Genomic DNA, 16,433 nt, shown 5'->3' with positions numbered 1-16,433 from the left:
CATAACATCTCCATTGGGAGCCTATTCTGTAAGCATCTTTAGCTTTATTTCAGAAATGGACAAATTGAGGCTCATGGATAATGGGTTGGAGCCAGGTTCACACAACCCCTGGAGAGGCAGAGATGGGATTTTAACCTTAACTACAGTGACTATGATTGTAGTGGACAGGAGCAGGGTCTGAGACTGGCTATTCCATGGAGCCAGGCCTGAGAGGCAGAGGGCAAGACCCCCAAACCATGCCATCCTCCTTTGTCCCCACCTGGCATTTCCCCAGGTGGGTTCCACCAGGCACCTGGCCTCACTAGATTCCTGTTTATGATATGATCTCATATGTGTGTTGGCCACTGGCATGAGTTACTTCAATATTTCATAACAAACAGGTCACGTCATCACCCACCTTCATGCCTTAACCCTGGTGAGCTTTCAGGGGCGAACAGGGGCACGTGGAGAGGAGGCAACCTTTGTCTCTGCAAACCACCCTCCTAGCTGACCAGTGTTCTTAACCTGTTTCCTGGTCTTCTCAGATGATCTGATGTAAGGTATGAATGCTCTCTTCAGAAGATACACACACACACACACACACACACACACACACACAAACACACACACTTTGCAGAGCAATAGCATACCTCCAATGCCCTGGGAAGCCCTCAGACCCCATGTGAGGAACTCTTACTTCAAACCAAGTAAGCACAAGACCTAGGCTGGGTCTACCTTGGATCATTTGTTCCGTGTCCCCTGCTGGCTCTGGAGTCTGCCACACAAGGGTGCCAATCCTTGTCTGCCACATACTAGCAGTTTGACTGCAAGCTAGCAACTGCGTCTATTCAGCCTCAGTTTCCACATCTGTATGAGACTGCTGATATTGAGAAAACAGTTCTGAGGCACCCGGCCCCACATTACACCATTAATTGCAGTAAAGCCAGGCACTCAACGTCCTGTGCCCTTTCTGCCACAGTATGCTGCTTCCTGCTCGGAAGTTGCGGGACTGTGGAAGGCTAGGAAGAGCTGAATCGCTCATCTGCCATGTGCGCTTGAGCAAGACATCTCACCTCTCCAAGCCTCTCTCCTCCCTTGCTCAGCAGCTGGTGGTTCTTGTACTGCTGCCTCCCTGGACAGAGATAATGGTGGGAAAGTTCTTTGAAATGCATCACACACCTACAAGGTATTATTAAGCTAATTCCAAGGAAATTGCCTGTAAGGTCCTCCGAGACTGAGCTGGTCAGGTGGCTGGGACAAAAGCTGAAACCAGCACACCAATTCATTAGTCATTAGGGAGTGAAAGCAATTTGGCCCTAGGTGAGAAAACTCAGGATAGTTGTCTTCTGTCGTAAACACCTATCAAATGCCTACCAGGTGCCAGGCTCTATTTTATCTTAATTTTTTCTAATTCTCACCACAACCCAGCAAAGTGGGTATCATTATTCCCATTTTACAGAGGAAACAGATTCAGAGAGGCTGATTAACTTGATCCAGGTCACAAAGCAAGGAAGTGCCACAACAAGGCACCATCCAGCACCATCTAGCTTCGAAGTCCATGTTCCTACCTCTACTCCAGGCCAATTTTTTCCCCTCACCGTTCCCTTTACCTGGCACATATTTGGTCCCCAGTAAGTGCTTGCTGAATGAAAGACCTAAGCCCACCCCAGGTCTCCCTCTTATTTGTGAAATGGGATGATGGTACTCCCTTTGCAGGTCTGTGGTTCGGATTAAAAATAACATGCGTAAAGCATCTACCAGGCTCCCTGAAAATACAAGATTCACTATTAACTGAGTCTTACAGTTCACTACTGCATCAGCTCTGAAAAACGGACTTTTGGAAGGGATTCTTACTGTGTAAATAAAAAAACAGGTTCAGAACAGGCGAAGTAACTTGCCCGTGGCCACACGGCTCCTAAGTAACAAAGCAGGGATTCAAATTCATGCCTGTGACACCGGAGATGGTGCCCTTTCCGAGAAGGCCAGTTACAGCTCTCCTTAGCTGTGGATGTGCCGGACAACCGTCAATAATCTGTCTTCCCGGTCTCATCGCCTCTCACGGCTACCACTCTTCTCCATTCCCCAGGCTACATTCTAAATCCTCCTTTCGCTCTCTCTTTCTCGCAGAACTGCGCCTCCGGGTCGGCTCTGCCCGCTCCCTGCTCTACTGGGAGAGGCGTTCCCCGCAGCCTCTTCTCTGCGCCGGGGCAGGGGCGGAGCCTCGGCCCACGTGGCCTAGAGCCCGGCTGGGCGGAGCCTAGCTGGCCCCGCCCCAGGCCCGGCGACCCGCGCTCCCCCCCGCGGGCCCTGGGGGCCGCTCGCAGGTGTTCGCTGGCGCCCGGATGTCTGAGCTCTGGCTCCGCTCTGGCTCCGGCTCTCTCCGCAGCCTGCGGGCGGGGCTCCCAGCCCATCCGGAGCCTCGCGGCGCCCCAGCCACTCTGCCAGCAGCGCGGCCTCCCGGTTCCCAGCCTCCCGGCCGGGGGGGCCCGGGGGCCCGGGCCCCCCCCCCACGGGGGGCCCCCCCCCACCCAGCGGAGTTGCTGACCCGACTGCTCTCCCGCTGCCCCCAGCTGCGCTCGGGCCGCTGCAGCCTCGGCGCGCCCCCACCCTGCTTCCTGCCTCGGCAGCTTTGCCCGGGCCGGGCGGCCGCCCTGGATCGCACCCCGTTCCTTCCTTCCTTCATTCTTTCAGGCAACTCGCATTCCTCGAGCGCCTGCGACGTGCCCCGCACAAGGCCTTTCCGACCTTCCGAGTGTGGCCCCAGGCCCACCGGGGTCCTTCGGGAAGCCTGTGCCCTCCGCCAAGCCTCTGCCCTCCGCCCAGTCTCCCTCCCCACCCCGCCCGACTCTCCTCCCTGTCCTATTTCACTTAGAGTTTAGCATTTAATTGTTCTCTGATTATTTCTGCTGTTAAGGGTCAGTCAGTGGCAAGGTCAGGGGGTCACTTTGTGACCGAAATCAGGGGTCAGTCTGAAAGTAGAGTGAGGGGTCAGAGTGTGGCCAGAATTGGGGTTCAGCCAGACTGGCAAGGTTTGGAGATAGTGTGGGTAGAAGTTGGCAGCCGGCAGTCTGTGGCTGGGCTTAATAGACAGGGTGTGAGGGTTAGTCTGAATAGCATCAGCGGCCAAGGCTAGTGAGTCAGTCTTTGGGTAGAGTCAGTGGACAGTCTGGATCAGGGTAGTAGGTCACCCAGAGACCAGGATTTAGGGGTTGCCTTTGGTAAGCCAGATAAGGGGAAGGGGGCACTGTAGCTCTCTGAACTCGGATTCATATCCCTCCATGGCTGGGGGCTGACCATAGCCTCTCCCTGCATCACCCAGGCTGTGGAGCTGCCCTTCCATCTGGGACACTCCCTGTCCTCAGCTCCACCCTGCTCCTACCTTGTGCCAGAGCCTGGAGGCAAAACCCTCATTGGGCCAGACCATGGTCAGACTGGCAGTAACACTGGCCGTGGCAGGGAGGCCTTGGGCTTCCAAGGGATCCGGCCTTGGAGCCACCCGTGTTTAACAGGTAAGTTGATGTTCTTCCCCGTACCTTTCTGTCATTTGTTCATAAACCTAAAGGCCGTCAGGGATGGAAGGACCCTTAGAGGTCACACATGTGGCCCAAGAGGGGAAGGAGCCTGCCCAGGGACACACAGTAAATTCGTGGTCAAGACAGAACTTGAGGGAATTCCCTGGCGGTCCAGTGGTTAGGACTCAGCACTTTCACTGCCGTGACCCAGGTTCAATCCCTGGTTGGGGAACTAATGTCCCGCAAGCATGGCCAAAAAAAAAAAAAAAAAAAAAAGACAGGACTCGAACCCATGCCTCCTAACTTTGTATCTAGGAAACTTCGTGTGATACTCTGCCTCCCCAGAGCAAGGATTGTTATTCCCACTTTAGAGATGGGGCAGCTGAGGCCCTGAGAGGCTTCAGGAATCACACAGCTCTCACAGAGGGACTGCCAGGGGCTGGTGGACTGCGCAGCCCCCCACCTGAGGATCTGGAAATGTGAAGTCAGGGAATGGTGACTCCCTAAAGCATTGTGTCCTTGTCATTGCCACCCAGCCCCCTCCCTCGAGCCCTCATTCGGAGCAAATGAAACAAGGGTGGCCAAGTGAAGCCAGGGAGGAGAGAGAACACTTTTTAAGAACTGCTGGGGAAAAGTTTAGCTGGGTTCTTATGGAAACATATGGAACTCATTACCCTAAGTCGAGGTGGTCGCTGGCCAGCTGGCAGTTGGTCGGTTTGGGGCTAAAAGTGTGTGTTGTGTGGCAATGAGGGTACCCAAGGCAGACTCCCCAGAATAACCTGCCCGCTCACCGATCCAGGTTCTTCCTGAACCTGGTTTTGTTTCCAGCCTATGCCGTTTTTAGCATTAAAAAAAAAAAAAAAAGGTTTCAAGACACTGGGTACTTGGCCACTGTAGGTTCTGGGGGGAGGAGACAAGTACTTAGGGACTGTCAATACAGACAGTCCCCTCCACCACCACTCACGCACGTCTCTTCCCCATCAGGGCCCTTGGCAGTTTTTGCGTTGGGTCCAGATGCATGAAGGGTTGATCCCAGCTTCCATCCAGGGTTCATCCAGGTGGGCCCTGAGGGGCCTAAACGTTGGTCCTGACTCCTGTTCATCACATTTCCCTCTGCAAGTTTGACTCCACATTCAAAGACAGCAGCAAGAAAGTGTTCAAAAGAGGCCATTCACTAGTACACAGCATTTTAGTCTATGTGGTAATGCGAGACCGGGGGACTGCCTCCATTTCACCCCTGTGAGGCTCACAGATATTAAGGGACCTGCCAAAGGTCCCTGGAGTAAGTGTCAGAGCCCAGGTCTCCAACATAGCTTCCACGTCCAGTCCTGTTGATGTCTGCAGTTTTAAATTTTATTTAATTTTATATATTTTTTGGTCGTGCCGCACGGCTTACAGGATCTTAGTTCCCCAGCCAGGGACTGAACCCGAGCCACAGCAGTGAAAGCGCCGAGTCCTAACCACTGGACCGCCAGGGAATTCCCTGCAGTTCTTGTAACTTTGTACAAACCAATGGTCACACAGAATTGGCCTCAGCCAGACCCCACAGCCCTCCCGTACTTTCTGTGAGTTTGGGAATCAGATGCTGGCTGAAATCCCAGCTTTGTCATGTGTCAGCTATGCCATCACAGGTAAGTTATTTACCCTCTCAGAGCCTTAGATGGCTGCTGTGATGATTAAAGCAGACGACATATGTAAAGCGCCTGGCACTTGGTAGGCCGTGGGTGACGCCATCCGCAGAGCTTGGTGGGCATGGTTGTCAGATTCCTCACATAATTCCTCCCTCATCTTTCCGGGTGGCAGTATTGTTGGCATAATCCAATCCCAGCATCTCAGCACTGCCTGTCTAGCATGTGTGCTCTTCAGGGGCCTTTCACACACTCACAGGAGTATCTGATCAGCCCGACAGCTTGGTGCCTTGAGGAATAGTGCAGGGACTTAAAAAGCAGGGCCGCAGTCCAGCATCTCCACTCCCAGGCTCTGCCACCTTGGACAAACTCCTTTACCTCTCTGAGCCTCAGAGAACCAGCACAGGGCCACCACAGAGTCCTGCTGAGTATTTAGTGAGGAACTGAAGGTAAAGCACTGAGAAGGCTGCCAGCACATTGAGGCACTGAGTAAGTCACAGTTGGAGTTAGGAATAGTTCCGTTTCACAGATGGAAACTGGAGTCCCAGAAGGGGTAAGCAACTCATCCAATGTCATAGGGAAAGAACCCCTCACAGACCTAGAGATTAAAAACCAGATCTTCACACTCCCAATCCGTGCCCAGCTACTCCTTTCTCATTATTGGGATTTGTAATTATTTCATGACAAATGTGTTTTCAGCTGGTGGAAGGACAGAGCTTTAGACCCAGGCTCAGCCTGATCCGGAGCCAGCTTACTCATGAAAGCACCCCTTTTTAGAAGAGAATGGGGGTTGGGGTTTGGGGTAGGAAGGACATGACCCAGAGGCCAGAGGACCTGGAGGCCGAACGTGGCATAATCACGGGTATGAGCAGGAGCTTTGTGATCAGACAGACCTGTCTCTGCCACTTCTTAGCTGTGTGACCACCTCCCTGAGCCTCAGTGTTTCATCTGAAACTCCCAGTAGTACCTCTTTCATAGGGTTGTTGTAGGAATTAAATAAGACAGCAGAGATAGAGTACCTGGCACAGATGAGATGCTTGAAATTGGCAGCCCTTATAATTTTACGAAGATCTAGTGGAGTGGGACCCACCTGCTTCTTTGTCATCATCCTCATCTGTGAATCTTTTTGGATTTTTTTTTTTTTTTTTTTGCCCTGCCACACAGCATGTGGGATCTTAGTTCCCTGACCAGGGATCTAACCCGCACCCCCCTGCCTTGGAAGCATGGAGTTTTAACCACTGGACCGCCAGGGAAGTCCCCATGAATCTTTTTGTAAACTTTCAACTGAACATACAATATTTGGCTACTGAAATGCCTATGAGTGCCTGCAGTCCCCCACTAGCAGTGTGAACTTGGACAAATTCCTTAGCTTCCTTCATCCTCAGTGTCTGCACCTATAAAATGGGGATAATAAAAGTCCCTACTTTGTGAGGATTAAATTAGTTAACACATAGCACTCTCAGTCTAATGCTTGACACGTAATAGGAACCCCCCAAATGCTAGCTGTCTTTCCTTATCTTAGCATACCATGTGAAGTGTGTTCTCATACATTCTATAGCCATCTGTGCTTTTATATAGAATCGTAATGTCTCAATTTTTAAAAAATAAAATTGACATTTCAGGAAGAAGTACAGATAAATCATATGGTTTTGTGAGACCCAGAGCCCAGCCAACTTCACACACAGCCACCTCCACACAACTTCACACACCTCATGTGCGTGTACACACACACATACATGAAGACACACGCGCACTCACTGTGAAGAAGGGCATGCTATGCTGTGCTGCTTCCTCTTACCTTGGAGAGCTGCCTGCACCTCCCTCCCACTCACTGTGCTCTGTGGAGGGAGACAAGAAGCTGTGCTCACCTCTCAGCAGGAGATTTCCTTGGCAAAACTGACCTGGGAGGAAGCCCTAGCTCTAGCTCGTAACCTGAGTATCAGAGCCCAGGTCTCAGTCCTCGTTCTCTCCCCTCCTTGCTGTGCACTAGCTTCGCCTCTCTGAGCTTTGGCTTCTCATCTGTGAAGGGGGGCTAACCGTTTCTACCTTTCAGGGTTGCTGTGAGGATTAGAGAAATGCACAAAAAGTGCCTGGCACGTAGTCATTGCTCCATAAGTGAGAGTTCTTCAAAGCCTGGCTGGTTTTTTAACTCGGTAAGAGGTAGCTTTTTTATATTCTTTAATAAAACAGGATTATGGTCTTTGTGCCTTATATAATTAATACACTTTATTGCTTTTTATTGCTTTTTTTTTCTTTATTGCTTTTTAAACACATTTGTTAATCCAATAAAGGTGGTTTTCCTCCTAAAATTATTTTCTTTCCTCTTTTATTCATATTTTACAATGTCTGGGCAAGTCATTGGAGCCCACTGAGCCTCAGTTTCCTTATCTCTAAAATGGGAAGAATGCCTTCCTTATGAGGTTGTTTTGAGAATTCAGTGAGATGGTGCATGTAAAAGTGGTTTTTGTACCTTGTAAAGTCCAGCAAGTGTAAGAGATTATTTTTTGCACCCCCCTTTCCCTCTCACTAGGCTGAATTCCTCAAAGACAGGAGGGAGTTTTATTTACCTTTGTATCCCCTGCATTGAATGTGTAGCAGTAAATTTAATAAAAACAGTAATGGTGATAAGAACTTTCATTTCCTGAGTACTTACTGTGTGCAAGACTCTGGGCTAAGTGCATCTTAATGGAAGGATGAGTGATAAACATTTAAAAGTTTTTGATTCCCTCTGCTGATTATTTATTTATTTATTTTAAAAAATATGTATTTATTTATTTATTTATTTATTTGGTTGCACCGGGTCTTAGTTGTGGCAGGTGGGCTCTTTAGTTGCAGCACGTGGGCTCCTTAGTTGCAGCATGCGAACTCTTTAGTTGCGTCATGCAGGTAGGATCTAGTTCCCTGACCAGGGATCGAACTTGGGCCCCCTGTCTACTGCGCCACCAGGGAAGTCCCTCTGCTGATTATTTAAAGGTGAAGGGATTGTTTTACTTTTCCCTTGAGCAAGTTCTGTCTTCCATTCTGCAGGCAAATTATTTTTATTTTGGGGTCTTATACATTGGTTGGCCAATCCAGCTGAATAACCATAATAGCAATCTTTAGTTTCCTTATCTGTAAAATGGGGCTAACGATCAACTTAACCTCATTTAAACGTGTCCCATAAGTGACAGTAACTTTCCCTTACTCCTTCCTTTCTTCTCCACCTAGACACACCCTTTCCTTGGAGAAGAAGCTGGTGACAGGACAGGGTGATTAAACTGGGTGGCAGAGAGCTGAGTCCCTTCAGTTCTCTATGCTTTTTTTTTTTTTTTGGCTGTTCCCCGAGGCTTGTGGGATCTTAGTTCCCCCACTGGGGATCAAACCCGTGTCCTCAGCAGTGAAAAGCACGGAGTCCTAACCACTGGACTGCCAGGGAATTCCCTCTCTGTGCTTTTGTTTCTTTTGTTAATCAGGGTGGCAGATCTTTCTGGAATAACTCCCTGATTCTGAGACCCTCCGTGTCCCGCCTCCTAAATAATCTCCCTTTTCTGCCATAGCTCCAAAGATTCAGCTCACCCAAATGCCACATGCCCCCTATGATCATGTGCTGTATATTACAAGTACCTTTAAGTCCTGGAAGGCAGAGTTGTGTGTTCAGGGTTTGATTTCTATTTTTCCAAGCATTTTCTTATCATCATTTCATCTCATCCTTGATAAACCTTTCAAAGTCCCCAAGTCACATGGGGCAGCTAGGGCCCAGAGAGGAGGAGGGCCTTGGTTAAGGCCACAGAGTGAGTGACAGAGCTGGTCCTATGACCTGGATATGCTATGAGCCCGTCTGAGCTCAGGTCCTCTCTGAGCATCTTGACACCAGGCTTTGTGCTTAATGCTTCCTCACAGTAATTTTATAAAGCAGGTGCTGCCCCCACTTTCCAGATGAGGAAACTGAGACTCAGGCAGGTAAAATAACTTGTCCAAGTCAGAATCATGATATAATCAGGGCTGACTCCAAAATGTGTGCTTTTTATTGAACACCCTGTGGCCTCTGCAGCTTTGCTGTTTTGGAGCCTGAAAGATGGCCTCTCCCAAGTCTCTGCAGCAGTAGTGTTGTACCCTACAGCAAGGAGTGATTGCCAAGGCTGACCCCCATGCCCCAGTCTCTCAGCCCCAGCAACCGGGGTCAGGGGATTCACAGAGCGGGGCACACAAGGACCCTGCTGCAGCAGTGATCTGCATGGAGGGCCCCCCCCATCCCTAAAGCCCATTGTCTCCCCAGGAGACAATACAGATAAAGGACCCAGTCTAGTGCTCTGCCGGCATTAATCTGTAACCATGGAAATCCCTAGGGAGACAATTTCAAAGCCCTCCCTGCCACCCTTCACCCTGCAGCTGTGGCTCCAGGAGCCCAGCCTCCAGCAGAAGGGGCACTCCTGATAATCACCACCCCCCACCACTGCCACCACCAAGTGGGACACAGCTGGGCTCTCCCCAACATACATCCTCTCAGAACTGGTGTTGGCAAAGGGGCCTTGGATGCGTTTAAGGCCTAAACCTTATTTCTTTTCTAAGAAGGTTAGTTCTGTGAGGTTCTGCACTGGTGAGATGTCATTGATTACAGGGTTGGGCACAGGGAAAGTAAGGTGTCAGCGAAATTCTTAACCATGGAACCAGGGCCTGGGAAGGTATTAGGTCTTCAGCGCATGATTTCCCCCTGGTGGCCAGTTGCTGCAATTGTCAGCTTCGGCTCTCAAGAGGAGCAAAAATTATTACCTCTTTTTCCTTGGTATCTAGTGTGTTCCAGACGCCCACACGCAGGTCTAATCCTCACAGCCACTCTGAGATGTGGGTGTTCTTATCCTACTTATACATGCTGAAGCCAAGGCTTTCAGACGACATCCAGAAGGAAGGAAAGGTAGCAGAGTGGTTGAGAGGGTGAACCCAGACTGCCCTCGCTCAAAACCTGCTCCACCATCACCAGCCCTGTGATCTTGGGAAAAGTACCTAAACTCTCTGAGTCTCAGTTTCTCTTTAGCTACTCCTGGCCTCAGTTCTATCACCTGTAAAATGGGGCTAATTGTGGCTTCTTCTTAGGGCTATGGTACCACTTCATGGTAACTGAAGTGGATTTGGGGTATGAATATACTTGATTTGCTACTATTTGCATCATTTTTATCTGCATTTTGGGGGAGGAATGATCATGGGGGCAGAGGGGTGGGCAGAGGGATACTTCTCCTCTCTCCATAAACCAGGAATAGGAGATACCTGAGAATTCTGACCCTGGCGACCTCTTTGGCTTGCAGAGTCACAGAGCCTCTGACAGTGGCCAAGTGGCCTCTCAACTATTCCAAAAATCTTTCACTGAGTTCAGTTCAATAAGCAATTCTTGGGCTTCTATTCCACGATGGGCACTGGGCTGGATACAGGGGTGTGAAGATAAAGAAGACAAGGAGTGACTTAAATCTGGTGGGGAAGGACAGAACAGAAAAACAATTACAATATGAAATGATGACAGAGTGAGATTCCTAACAGGAGGTGGGGAGCAGGGATCAGAGTCAGCTTCTGAGAAATGGGTGCTGTAAGCTATCACCACCCATACTCATACTGTGGCCAATACCACTTGGACTCCAAAGACTGGATGTCTTGCTTATTTCAAAATACTTCTGAGTCTTATTTTTTTAATGTTAATAATTGATCTGGATTCTTGATGTTGCTGTCCCAGGCTTCAATTCTGTTCAACTAAAGAGTTAAAATATACCCATTTAAAAAAATTTTTTATTTTATATTGGAGCATAGTTAATTAACAATGTTGTGTTAGTTTTAGGTGTACAGCAAAGTGGTTCAGTTTTACATATACATGTATCTATTCTTTTTCAAATTCTATTCCCATTTAGGTTATTACAGAATATTGAGCAGCATTCCCTGTGCTATACAGTAGGTCCTTGTTGGTTATCTATTTTAAATATATCACTGTGTACATGTCAATCCCAGACTCCCAATCTATCCTGCCCCCTGGTTACCACCTTCCTTCCTGGTAACCATAAGTTCATTCTGTAAGTCTGTGAGTCTGTTTCTGTCTCATAAATAAGTTCATTTGTATCTTTTTTTTAGATTCCACATATAAGCAGTATCATATTTGTCTTTGTCTGACTTACTTCACTTAGTATGATAATCTCCAGGTCCACCCATGTTGCTGCAGATGGCATTATTTCATTCTTTTTAATGGAGGAGTAATATTCAGTTGTATATATGTACCACATCCTCTTTATCCATTCGTCTGTCAATGGAAAGTACACCCATTTTTACCAAGCATTGTTTGAGATCACATGTGCATAAGGGGTATACAGCATTCTCAATGAGCTGTGTATCTGAGAAACTTGTGTCTGAGAGCAGACCTCTTTTTTTCCTGGTAGAAGAGGTGGAGAGAAGCATCCCAAGCAGAGAGAATACCGTGGGCTTACAGGGAGAGCAGGGAGGTCAGAAGGGTTGTCGGAAAAAGTGTGTTTTAAGAGGCCTAAGGTCCCTGTGTGAAGGAGGCTGAAGATGAGAGGGGCTGGCAGGGGGTGGGGTGGTCAGGCCATGCTGGGAGCTATTTGCAAGACCATAAGCAAATGTGTGTTTTAAAGAGTTCCTTGGGGGACTTCCCTGGTGGTCCAGTGGTAAAGAATCTGCCTTACAATGTAGGGGACGTGGGTTCGATCCCTGGTCAGGGAACTAAGATCCCACTTGCAATGGGGCAACTAAGCCCGCGTGCCACAACTACTGGGCTCACTCACATAAGCTAGAGAGCCCCCATGCCTCAAACTACAGAGCCCACACGCTCTGGAACCTGCGCGCCACAGCTGGAGAAGAGAAAACCCGCCGCCACAATTAGAGAGAAGCCCACGTGCAGCATCGAAATATCCTGCATGCATCAATGGAGAGCCCGCGTGCTGCAACTAAGATCCGACGCAGCCAAAAATAAATAAATAAATAACAAATAAATAAATCTTAAAACCCTGAAGAGTTCCTTCGGGAAAAGGAGGGAATAAATTGATAATCCCATGAATTGTAGGTTGTGCTTCCCCAAGCTCCTCTGGGCACCTCTACAGGGACCTAAATCCGATTGTCCTCCTCCAATGAGACCCACAAGACTCAACAACTGTGAAAAACATCTACAGGGTCTGGAAACATCTGGAAAGAATTTGGCCAATCTGGTAGCCCTGGCCTTCCCAGCGGGGCTGCATCTTTCACATTCTTTTTCTCCTCCCTAAGTCCATAGGGGGTTAACTTGTTAATAGATAGCCTCGCAGGCTTTTGGCAGGTACTGGAGTTCACCGCTAGATGGCAGCCTTAACCCTTCAACCCCACCAGCTTCCACCCAAAGGCCAGAGAGAAGGGAAAATGAACTAACAAATATGAAGGATGTGCAACCACCCTTTCAGGTGCTCGTCATCACCTCCGTTTTATAGATGAGAAAACTAAGCCTCTAGGAGGTGAAGCCACCAGTCCAAAGTCACACAGATAGGTGGGCATAGTGGAACTTAGCCTCTCTAAGCTTCAGTTTCCTCATCTAAGATGAAACCGACCCACACGGCAACACTAATCAACTTTCTGTCTCTATAGGTTTGCCTATTCTAGACATCTCACATAAATGTAATAATATAATACGTAGCCTTTTGTGTCTCGTTTCTTTCACTTAGCATGATGTTTTCAAGACTCGACCACATTGTAGCAGGTATCAGTACTTCATTTCTTTTTTGCTTTGTTTTGTTTTGTTTTAATTAATTAATTAATTAATTTGGCTGCGTCGGGTCTTAGTCACAGCACGCAGAATCTTTGTTGCGGCATGCAGGCTCTTTAGTTGTGCGTGTGGGCTTAGTTGCCCAACGGCATGTAGGAATCTTAGTTCCCCAACCAGGGATTGAACCCACATCCCCTGCATTGGAAGGCAGATTCTTAACCACTGGACCACCAGGGAAGTCCCCTTCATTTCTTTTTATGACTGAATAATATCCCTCTGTATGGATATACCACATTTATTTAAACAGTCATCAGTTGATGGACATTTGGGTTGTTTCCAGGTTTTGCTTATTATGAATAATGCTGCTATGAAAACATTTGTCATTAGTTCTCTTGGGAATATATCTAGGCGTGGAATTCCTGGGTCATATGGTAACTCTGTGTATAATTTTTTGAGGAACTGCCAAACTGTTTTCCAACGTTGCTACACCAATTTACATTCCCACCAGCAATATATGAGGGCTCCAATTTCTACATGTCCTGGCCAATACTTGTTATTGTCATTCTTTTTGATTATAGCCATTCTAGTATGTGTGAATCTTGTTGTGGGTTTTTTTGGGTTTTTTTTTGGCCGCTCCACGCGGCATGCAGAATCTTAGTTCCCTGATCAGGGATCAAACCCATGCCCCCTGCCGTGGAAGTGCGGAGTCCTCACCACTGGACCACCAGGGAAGTCCCTCTTGTTGTGGCTTTGATTTTCACTTCTTAATGTCTAATGATATTGGGCACCTTTTTATGTGCTTATTGGCCTCTGTATGTCTTCTTTGGAGAATTGTCCATTCAAATCCTTTATCTTCTCAATACATTTTGGTAATATTATGCCAAACGTGTGCACACACACACACACAGCACATTCTCGTACCATCCCGGATTTACTTCAACTATCACAACAACTCTATGAGGAAGCCATGATTTGCCCTACTTCTCAGGCGAAGAAACTGAGGCTCAGAGTAGTACAATGATATGCCCAAGAGCCCACAGCTTACGGAGTGTCAGGGCCCAGAGTTTTACTTACTTAACAAACATTCATATAGTATTTACTATGTGCCAGTCCAGAGAACCTGTGAACCTCACATTCCAACAGTTTTCCAGTGAAAGGATCATTATCAATAGCAGAACTTCCCTGAAGCAGCAACTTATTTCTTTTTTTAAAAAAATAACTTTTTCTCTCCAATTACCAAAGTAACACATTTTAGAATAGTTGGAAAAGACTTTACAGAGAAGCACAAATATGATGGAGCAGAGATTTTTTTCCCTCTTCCTTCCCACAGCTCTGATTTGGCTTCTGTCTGATTTTGGATTTATGTGAACAGATAACACACTGGGGAGCCCCAGAACGGGAGGTCTGTGCCTTCAGGAAGTTTCTATCAAGCATTTTGTATTTTGAAAAGTAAGGCTTTGAGTAGAGGGAATCAGAGGCATTTTTCAGGAGAAGATATACCAGGGATGAGGTACACCAGCTGCGATGGAAGTTTGCTTTGGTTTGGGGGCTTTTCTAGGGCTTTTGGGCCTGGCTGGAACAGGGCTTTCTCCCTTACCAGCTGTACGGTCTCATTTAATGTCCCCCGTGCCTCAGCTTCCTCATCTGGAAAATGGGACTAAGCATCCCTAACTTATCTAGTTGTGGGCACACTCTTCCCACCCCCAACGATGCCTGCAGCACTGGAACTCCGGGTTCACTGGCAGAACATACCCTCCTTCAATGGGGTTGGTTCTGGGGCTGAGTTCTTTGTTCAGAATGGCTCAGTGCCTTGGGAGATAGAGATCTGAGTTCAGATCCTGGTTTCCTCTTTAACCAACCCTTGCTCAAATCCCCTACATGTTTGAGCCTCAGTTTCCTTATTGTACCTACGTTATCGGATAGTTGGGAGGTTTCAATATAATAACGCGTGTAAAGTGCCTGTCTGGTGCTTTACACTGAGGAAGTGTTCAGGAAACGTGAGCTCTTAACACCATCATCACTTACTGCAGACCTACTGTGTGCCCGGCACTCTCAGGGAGGAGGGCATGAAGGTGAAAACACAGCATGGGTCGTGTTCCCAAGGACTTTGAAGATGTCTGACTTCAGACTCTTTGTTCCTGTCACTCCACCATTTGAGTTGGGCCTTGAAGGGCGGGTCAGATTTGTCACATGGGGTTGGGAGGGAGGAGAGGCCTTGTGGATATGGAGCCATGGATGCCAAGCCTGGGAAATGGGAGCGTGTAGGGCGTGAAGGGAAAACTGCAAGTATTTCAATTCAGTTCCATGTGAGGGCCTCTCCAGTCCACCTCACACAAATCTCAGTGAAAATATATTAAATACCCGCTATGCACCCCTCTGAGGACTTTGTATCCAATCCCTTATTGAATCTTCATGGTAAATGGAAAGGTCACTTTTGCCATTCCCATTTCAAAGATGAGTAATTTGAGGCTCAGAGAGATCCAGCAACCTGACTAAGAGCCCTACACTAGGAATGGATGTGGCAGGAATTCACGTTCAGGGTGACCCAGTGCAGATCTACATCTCACACCTCTGGCAGGAATTAGTTTCCAGGCAGTGAAACTCTAAAGCCAGCCCCAGCTGCCCGGTTCTCAACCATGGAGAGCTGGCTCACGGCCCCCTTGCCGTCTCCCTTCTTTCGTCCCAGCCCCACCCTGCCACCCCTATTTCCCTTCCTGGCCCTGGGGCCCTGCTCCTTCCCCAAACCTACTCTGCCACAATTCCTTCCAGGTTCCCTCATCTGTAAAATGGGGTTAATAATAGTGCCTGTCCCACAGGGGTGACGTCAGGATCAGAGGAGATGCCCAAGTGTTTGGAGCCCAGCACACAGTAGGTTCTGTAAATATTAACGATCATCATCACCATCATCCTCTTAATGATATCCCTGAAGTCCTGTGACATCGGCCAAGTGGAAGCATTATCGGTATTTGATGGTTGAGGAAATTGATGTTGAGAGGTAGAGCAGCAGCCTGTCCAGCGGCGCTCAGATGGCAGGTGGGGAGTGGGACTTGAATCTGGGCCTGCTGAGCCTCTGACTTCAGATCTCATTAACTTCTGCCACTCTTTGCTGGGAAGATGAGTGAATCATTTAATCAATATTTATTTCCCATCTTCTGCATGCCACGCCAGGCCCTAGATGCTGAGGGGCATTCAGAGAGAGATACCACCTGGTCCCTTGAGAGAGCTTAGAACCCAACAGATAAACGAGGCATGAAAACAAAGCCTTGTTTTTTGAGGCAGAACACACGAAGGGTCCAAAGAGGGAGAGAGGCACTCTGGCTGGGAGAGGGGAGGCGGGCAGGGAAGGCTTCCTGGAGGAGGTGATGTTTAAACTAGGCTATGAAACTTTTTCCCGTGTGGCCGCTGAGGAAAGAAGTCACCAGAGACACCATCAGCTGTGTGGGCAGGGCAGCAGCGCCTGGAGGCCTGTCACCAGGCTCTTCAAGGTGCAACAGAGCCTATGAGTTGAAGGTGAATGAAGGTTGTCATGATAAGTGTTTTCCAAAAACTTGTTGTAGAGGATGGCTGTGAGAAAACCACTGGGAGCACAACTGCATGTAATAAGCGTATAGGGAC

The sequence above is a fragment of the Balaenoptera musculus genome, chromosome 1 (assembly GCF_009873245.2).
Source record: "Balaenoptera musculus isolate JJ_BM4_2016_0621 chromosome 1, mBalMus1.pri.v3, whole genome shotgun sequence".
Classification (NCBI taxonomy): Eukaryota; Metazoa; Chordata; class Mammalia; order Artiodactyla; family Balaenopteridae; genus Balaenoptera; species Balaenoptera musculus.
The sequence above is the reverse complement of the archived record's forward strand: the minus strand, read 5'-3'. Positions refer to the sequence as shown.